The sequence below is a fragment of the Tenrec ecaudatus genome, chromosome 1, assembly GCF_050624435.1.
Source record: "Tenrec ecaudatus isolate mTenEca1 chromosome 1, mTenEca1.hap1, whole genome shotgun sequence".
In the NCBI taxonomy this organism is placed as follows: Eukaryota; Metazoa; Chordata; class Mammalia; order Afrosoricida; family Tenrecidae; genus Tenrec; species Tenrec ecaudatus.
In genome coordinates this window covers 100,897,522-100,906,233 of record NC_134530.1, presented here as the reverse complement: position 1 = coordinate 100,906,233, position 8,712 = coordinate 100,897,522, and the positions used below count along the sequence as shown (strand labels likewise).

Below are 8,712 nucleotides of genomic sequence, written 5' to 3'. Positions count from 1 at the left end.
TCAAAGATAGACAAGTAGCTATCTATTGTTGAAGAAACAAAGCCCACATGGAAGAAACACAGCAGCCTGTGTGACCACGAGCTGTCAAAGGGATCAGGTATCAAGCATAAAGGAACAAAAAATCATATCATTGAAAATGTGGGTGAGTGTAGAATGGAGACTCAAAGCCCAATGGTAGCTAACCACACACCCCTTAATGAAGGGTTGTGGGGAGGAGATGAACCAGATAGGGTGCAGGGTAGCAACGATGAAATATGTTTCCTCTAGTTCTTAAAGACTTCCTCTCCCCCCCACCTTCCCACTATCCTGAACCCAATTCTACCTTACAAATCTGGCTAGACCAGAGGATGTATATAGGCACAGATAGCAACTGGAAACACAGGGAATCCAGGACAGATGATTCCTTCAGGACCAGTGGTGAGAGTGGCGATGCCTGGAGGGTGGAGAGAATGTAGGGTAGAAAGGGGGAACTTATTACAAGAATCTACGTAAAGCCTCCTCCCTGGGGGAGCGACAGCAAAGAAGAAGGCGGGGGGAGACGTCTGACAGTGTAATATATGACAAAAATAATAACAATTTATGAATGATGAAGGGTTCATGAGGTAGTGGGGAGTCGGGAAGGAGGGAGAAAATGAGCAGCAACTATTAAGGGCTCAAGTTGAAGGCAAATGTTTTGAGAACGATGATGGCAACAAATGTACATATGGGCTTGACACAATGGATGGATGTATGGATTGTGATAAGAATTGTATGAGCCCCCAATAAAATGATTAAAAAACAAACAAACATTGAGGTGCCATCTCTGGAGCTGCAGCTGTGGTTGACATTGTCATCTGATTGCTCTGGAGATAATTTACAGTGAGTCTCCATCAATTACCTGATAATAACTGGAGAAATAAAGTGACCATTTTAATTCACAAGACTTGTCTCTGACCAAGAAGATAGGTTAGAATGTATTTTTGTGTCTGAGTTTTATATATGAAGCTGTATGTATAGTAAAGGTAAAAAGTTATGGAATGGTTTAAAATGAATACCAATCTACCCTAACACTTTGTTATTTCCTTCCTACCTTGGTAGTCCTGTGAAGTGTACATCTAGTCACATCAAAGTGGGATCAATCAAACTACATTTATCGAGTTCCAATGCAGCTAAGATGTAGTCAAGTGATTCATATTTTGATTAAAAAATGTTTCTGTTCATGACATTGATTCAGAATGGTATTATGTTGAACAAGAGACAAAAAAGGAGCAATCTTTTTTTATTGTGCTGATTGTAGAAACAAAAGAATATTCTGAAATTGGGAGCCATGAAGTAGCTTCTCATTTTACCAAGTTTCAATTATGAAAGGGGAATATATTTCTTCTACTAGCAGCTGTGGTGGTGCTCCTGACTTAGAACTTGCCAATTGTGATTGTGGCAGTAATTTCCAAGAGATGATTATTGAAATTGTGTCACATAATGTCTTCCCTGAAAGTTCAGTCTAGATAATATCCCTTCAAATTTTCACATAATTCAGTGATCGACCAAATATTACTGAGTAATGTTCCTTAATTTTAAATTAATGGAAGAGGATTTTTTGATTCTTTCTCTCCTTGCCCATTTGCTTGACCCAGAGAAAACAGAGAAATTGCTTGCTATATGAAACAAAAACATTGTGCTAATATGTGTTAAAATGTAAAGAGTTCAATGTGCCTTTCGAATTGATAATCAGATCTTTGTTACACACTTTAGGAAGGCTTAATAAGCATGAGCATTTCTACACTAAATAGCAAGTTAAACACAAGACATGGTGGTTGAAAAAGTAGGAAAGTGAAGAGATAGTTTAACTAAAATCATTAAAGAATTGATCATTTTCTGAGAATGCTTGCAGAGGTGATATATGGAAAAGATAGCTTTTATGGTTTTTGCTTTACTGATGATTAAAAAACAGAAGGGAATTTAATAGGAGATGAGTCAATCAAGGATATAAAAATTTCTTATTGTTCCATCTGTTTATTCATAGTGTTTCCTGCAATTCTTCAGCATAACAGACCTTCAAAATATTTTCATTAAATGAATGAGGAAGGTAGATCTAGAATTTAGTATATGAAAGATTCTTTGGTTAATCTTAATGGCTGGTTGAGTCAGACTATTCTTTACAGAGAGTTGTTGCTGTCACTATGTAGAACCCAAAGAATCATGTACCGGAGGCATGGTAGAGTGATAATCTACATTTTAACATTTCAATATTCTATAGATGTACAGCAGGAGCCCAGGTGGCAGAGGGATTATGCACTGAGCTGCTAACTGAAAGGTCTGCAGGTAAAGCCCCAGCCACTCTGAGGGAGAAAGAGGGGTTTTCTGCTCACGTAAGGAGTTCCAGTCTTAGAATTTCCCAGGGGCAGTTCTTCTCTGTCCTGTAGGGTAGCTTTCCTATGAATTATAGTAGTTCAGAGTCTTGGGGAGATTGGGTGTCCCCATTTTCCTATGTATTCACAACCAGAGTGGTAATTCTGTGCTGCTAGGGTGGATGTGAGACAGATGAGTAATTCACAGCTCAAGTGTCGCAAGTTGTACATATTCTTAGGAGATTTAGTAGATTTTGAATAAATTTTTCATCATTTTAAAAATTTTCATAGAACAACTTAATTTTTTCTCATTTGCGTACATATACTGGACTTCAAAATGTGATGGAAATTTTATCTTATAATTCAATTTTCTGTGAAGTTTTTGAAGCCCTCTTGCATACCTAGCAGTGAGCTTACTAGATCATAGAAAACTTATTTTAAAATGCCCCATGGAAGAGCCATACTATTTTATGAAGTGCATATCCCTAACACTGTATGATATTGTTTTTGTATCTCCACAGCCTCCTTAGCATTTCTAATTTTCTAGTTATTTTCTGTGTGTTGTTTGTTTAACAACAAACATTATTGTTAGGGTGAGATGATATCTCGTTGCTGTGTATCTGCATCTAATGGCTGAGGATCATGAGCATTTCTTTAGTTCTATCTGTTCTCTCTGGAGATCTTCTTGACTTCTCCATTGGAAGTTCTATAACTACATCATGTACTCCCACTTTTTACACTGTAACTATTATTTACAGTTTGATATCCTTGAATAGCTATGTTCAGGCATCTAGGTTTAATTTATTTTTTGGAAAAAAAATCATCAGAGCTGACTGTCAGGTAATATTGTCATGTGTCCTGATTTGAGATTGTTGTCTGGTGTTATTGAATCTATATGAGAAACGATACCTTTGGAATGTTTTATAAGATTGGTCTGATTTTTTAAATTCCCTTAATATCTATTTATCTGCAGATAACATAATTTTTCCATATTATATGAGAGATAATTTGGATGAGTGAACAATTCTTGGTTAAAATCCCTTTTTCATTTAGGGTTTTATCATACTTTTGTCTTCTTGCTTGTATGGTCTGTTAAGAAGTCAGTGTTTCAACGTTTAGTCAGATTATGTGCCTTTGTATGTAATATTTTCTTTTGTTCAAACTGCCTTCAGTGTGCTTTCTCTGAATTGAGCTTTAGAAATTTTAATTCTGATATGTCTTACCTAGCAATTTACTTATGAAAACTATACTATTCCCAATTTTTTGAGCTTCTTCAATGGCTCTCTCCTTGATTTTCATATTAACAATGCTTTTTGTAAACAAATCTTTGACAATTTTCATTGTATTTATTTGGTTTCTTTTCTTTTTGGTCACTCCCTGCTCTATAATTCTGACCCCATTGTTATTATTATTTGCTTCGTTCACATATTAATTCTTAGGGATGATTTGTCTTCTATTTCGTTCTTGTGTTTTCTATTGATTTGTTTCTACTTTGTTGTCCTTGAAAGCATTATCTATTTATAAAATTTTAGTGTTTATTTAGTAATTTCTAGTTGCTACTTTGGAAATGTTTTGAATTGATATTTTTTTCATTTGTTCTGATATTTTGATATATTTGTTCTGATTATTTTCATTTGTTCTGCTACTTTGGAAATGTTTTGAATTAATATTTTTTCCATTTGTTCTGATATTTTTTTCCTGAATTCTTAATTTTATCTATTATTTCATTGGTTTTGTCTTTACTTTCCTGATCTCTTTCTTAAATTGTTAAATAGTCCCAAATACAATTATAATTCCCTATCAGGTTGTTACAATATCACTTCTTCTTACTGTAGGTTTTCTAACCCAATATCTTGGTTACTTGTTTGTTCAATTTTTCTTTTGTATATGAGGTGGGGAGAGCACCAAAACAAAAATAAAAACACAACAAAAATGGAATTGCGCTAGGCAGAGCAGAGCTTCCATAGTATGCATTCTTCTCCACTAGGTGAGCATCCAGCAACTCACTCAGTTAGTGCACCCAGTGGCGTCCCCTTGAAATGTTCTCTATGGGCACAGTGATTTTTTTCACAAAAGCAGCTTTGCTCAAAACCTGATGGTTGATTTAAAAGAATGGCAAGTGACTGTGAATTTTTGTTTCCTGCTCCAGAAAAATGCCACAGAAACTGTTGTGATGTTGACCACAGCTTACAAAGATAATACAACAGGAAAAACCAAGTGTATGAGTGGTTTTCTAATTTCAAAAAGGTGAAATGTCAATTGATGACAAACCTCATTCTGGATGTCCATCAGCTTCATGAACGGAAGAAAATGTTGACTTGTAGTACAGTTAGAGTTTGTCCCACCAGAACAGACTTTTAATCAAGCTTTCTATTCAGAGGTTCTGAAAAGATTGAATAACAGTGTGTAACTAAAAAAGGCCTGATTTGTGGCAGACGGGGGAGTGGTTTTGCCATGACAATGCACCTGCATCTGCAGCTACCTCAATATGCCAGTTTTTGGCAAAAACCAGCAAACCTCTTTCCCATGTTCCTTACTCACCTGACCTCACAGTATGTGACCTTTTTTTTTTTGTTTCTGTGAATACAGAGGAACATGAAAGGACAGCAATTTGATGGCATAGAACAGCTGAAGAAGAAAAGAAGAGGGATGTACTATCAACCACACAAACAGATGAGCTTGCAAAAGGTTTCCAAGAATGAAATCACAGATTTGACAAATATATTAAGTGTAATGGAGAGTATGTTAAAGGTGATAAAGTTGTTTTATAAAAAAATGTAAATAAATAGCTTTGGGAAAAAAATCTCCCTTTTGGTGGGTACCCCCTCATATGTGTGTAACTAGGTTTTCTGTTGTTTCTGGGACCTTGTATTATTGTTGCATTTATTTGTTTATCGTATGCTGGTTTGTCTCACTCTGATCTGGGGAGTTTTATTTTGATTTATCTGTGGGGGTGGTATGGACATGCTATTCTGGTCACTAGTCTGAGAGTATTGACAACTCGCTGTCCATCTCCAAGCTGGGCAACATATTTAGCTTTTGAATTTAAAAATCAAATGATGATCCCTGTTGATCTGAAAATAAGGTCAAAACCTTTAACATTGTTGAAAGGGATCTATATGCTATGATGCATTCTTTATCCCTCAGATTCTGCTCTAATTTTCCCTCCTCTCTAGAAAATGTATTTTGTTTTTTTGAGTGAATCTGCGATATGTATTGTGTTAGTCTGGGTAGACTAGCGAAACAAAGTCATAGATACTCATAGGTGAATAAGAAAGAGGTTTATATATAAGAGCAATTAAATATTGAGAAACCATCTCAGGCCAGTCCAGATCAAGTCCCTAATTCCAATATTAGCCTATATGTCCAATACCAAATTACAAAGTCCTCTTCAGTCTTATGAGACATATGCAATGATGCCAAACACAGGAGGATCACAGGCCAGTGGATACAAAGTCTTGTGGATCCAGTGGCAGTGGCACCTCAGCACTGACTGGGGTCTCCATGTGGTTCTTTCAGCTTCCATGGCATGCGCTTTATCAATTTAGCGTAATGTATCTTGCAATTAGAGCATCTCCAAGGGAGTGAGGAGAGAAAAAAGTATATCTCATCTACAAGGAGGAAAATACAGGAGTTCCCAGAATTCTCAGGGGAAAGCCAAGGACACATAGAGGCCTTATTGGCTATGATATGATTGACAGACTAGACCCCACCCCTTCACTCTTAATCCTCTCAAGTCCCAAATTTATGCCTCCCTCAGATTATGTAACTACCACATCTATCAAATCCAGGGCTTCCTTAACAGTTTTCTTTATTGTCCCACCGATCTCTTAGGTGATATTTCCTGTTTGTCGGACAATTTTCAACTAGTGATTGCTCTGACAAAGGGTTTCTTAATACTCAACTCACAAGACTTATTTAAAGGTCCTTAGCAAGTGTCAACAGTACTTTGAATTTTTCACATAATGTTAAGCCTATAAACTGTTGAGTGATTTCCAACTCATGATGACCTACAAGTTTCAGAGTAGAAATGACTCCATAGGACTATCAATGGCTATAATCTGTGTAGATTACCAAGAATCCCCTGAGAGTAATTTAGTGGGTTTGAACTGCCAACATTTTGTTTAGTAGCAAATTGGAAACCTCTCACAATATTAAACATCACATTATATACTGTGCTCTCTGATCATTTACTGCCTTCACTTATAGATGTGCAATCTGAAAGGGCATAGATTTTTTTCATCTTCTACATCACTGAGCAGTTAATGTCCAAAAGCACAGAGTGTGGTCCACAGCAGGCCTTTGGAAATATTTTCATTAAAATTTCTTATTATTCTCATAATATCATCATTCTAAGACAACAATATCTCAGTCATCACATTGCTGTGTTCCATTTCTATGGCATCATCACTCAAACTGTTCTTTAATTAAATTAGATGAAATAAAGTGGTGTTCCTACAGATAGTCTATTTTTCAGAAAGAGACATGTAAGTTGTTAAAGAAATGGTTCTTTTTTATTTTAATTAGTAGGTCTTCTGTAGATAGCAGAGTAATCTATTCGAATGCTAAGTATGGATTTTAAGGAAAGCCACTTCCAGGTGACCCTCCCCTTTGGCACATATTTGTACGGTTAATCAGTAATTCACGGATCTCTGTGCATCTAAGGCCATGTAATTGCTTTTTTCAGAGGTTTATAACACTAATGTGTTTTGATGACATCGAACTATGATTCACAAAGAAGCTGGTAATTTAAACCCTAACTCTAGAGAAAATAAACCAATGTGAAAAGAAAGAAAGAAAATAAACCCCCAATATGTGTAGCCAGAGGCATATTTCTGCCTGATTCTAAATGTCTCATTTTCACATATCTATAATTTTCAATTACTGTTATCCAGGAAGTAATGAAAATACCAAGAAAATTTTATGAGCGGATTGTTAAGAAAACCAGAAATTTCGGGAAGTCTTCAGATATCTATAATGCATTAAATTGGACTGAGCAGTAGTCATATTATCAACAAATGTTTAACTCAAGTTTAGTATAAATCAAGTTTAGTATATCCCAAAGACTTAATAGTTTCTTTAATACCATTATTCAAAATGATACTTAAGATATCATCTGTGTTATACTTACCTGGCAGGGGAGATACCATAATCACGAAGGTGGTTTTACCAGGGCGAGGCTTATCCATTGCACTCCGGATGTGCTGACCCCTGTGATTTCCCCAAATGTGGGAAACTTCACTGCATAATTTGTGGTAGATAATTTTGTGCTCTCCCCTAAAATAAAAAAAAGATATAATCTGTGATTCATTTTTATTTTTTAAGGATAAAATCTGGGAAGAGCCAAAATTCTTACTTTGCCAGACTCCTAATTTAGTTTTCATAATTGAAAGAAAGTTTGTTTGTGTTAACTTTAAAAGTAAGTTGTTTTTAGCTCTGTTTTCCATTGTATTTATTTTTTAAGTTTTTTAAACAGCTTTCCATAAAGAAATTCTTGGGATAAGCCAATAAATAAACATGCATGTTTTGGGAGTCATGGATTTTCTAGACACCCTGGAAACCATTAACAGAGCTAGCTCAATTTCTCCAAAAACGTGTGTGTGTTTTAATCACTAATTGAAATGAATTGGAATTATGGCTTCTAAATATTGAACATCAGGCTTATATCTGTTTTCACTGAAATGGCAAATGCTGACAACTGGAAAATTTAAAAAACAACAACCAAAATCCCATACTGCTGTATCTTGGAATGGTACAACCTATTTTTATTATGTTATTTCCAGAAATACATACTGCATACATATGCATGCCTTGGGGAAATGCTTCCGATTTCTATAGATTCCTTCCTCATTTGCAGGTGTGATTATGAATTCATGAATTCAGCTAATCACTTCTAATATATACAGAAATCCAGCCACTGCATTGAAATTTTCCCTTGATTTTTTGAAGTAATGGCCTGAAAGAAGTTTACTGAATTATCTAATCCAGAATACCCTTCAAGAAGTGAAATGTGTATAAAATAGACTTTTTTCTTTGTAGTTTACTGCTGGTTATACTTTGGAAGGGCAACCTTTTATACTTCCAACTGGCTGTACTATGACTGTTACACAGAATGCTCCTACACACACACACATATGAAATGGTCTTGTGTTTTAGTCTCAAATTGGTAAGTTATATGAGAAACAATGGAAACCTTTGTCCAGCCTAAGTTAACTGCAGAGGAAACCTGGTGGTGTCATAGCTACTGGTTGGGCTGAGATCAGCATGGTTGGTTGTTTGAAACCTCCAGCAGAAGAAAGACTGGGTCTTGGAAAACAGTAGGGTTTGCTTTGAGTCAGCTTGACTCAATGACAGTGAGTTTGGCCTTGGTAAGGTAACAAATATT

At 35.7% G+C, this 8,712-nt stretch overlaps 1 non-coding gene across 1 annotated transcript; it reads left to right on the top strand.

Moving 5' to 3' along the window:
* The first annotated feature begins 7,450 nt into the window (after positions 1-7,450).
* Positions 7,451-7,608, top strand: LOC142438003 (U1 spliceosomal RNA). The gene has a single exon (XR_012782493.1). It is a non-coding gene; the product is annotated as a U1 spliceosomal RNA (small nuclear RNA).
* Positions 7,609-8,712: the final 1,104 nt, after the last annotated feature.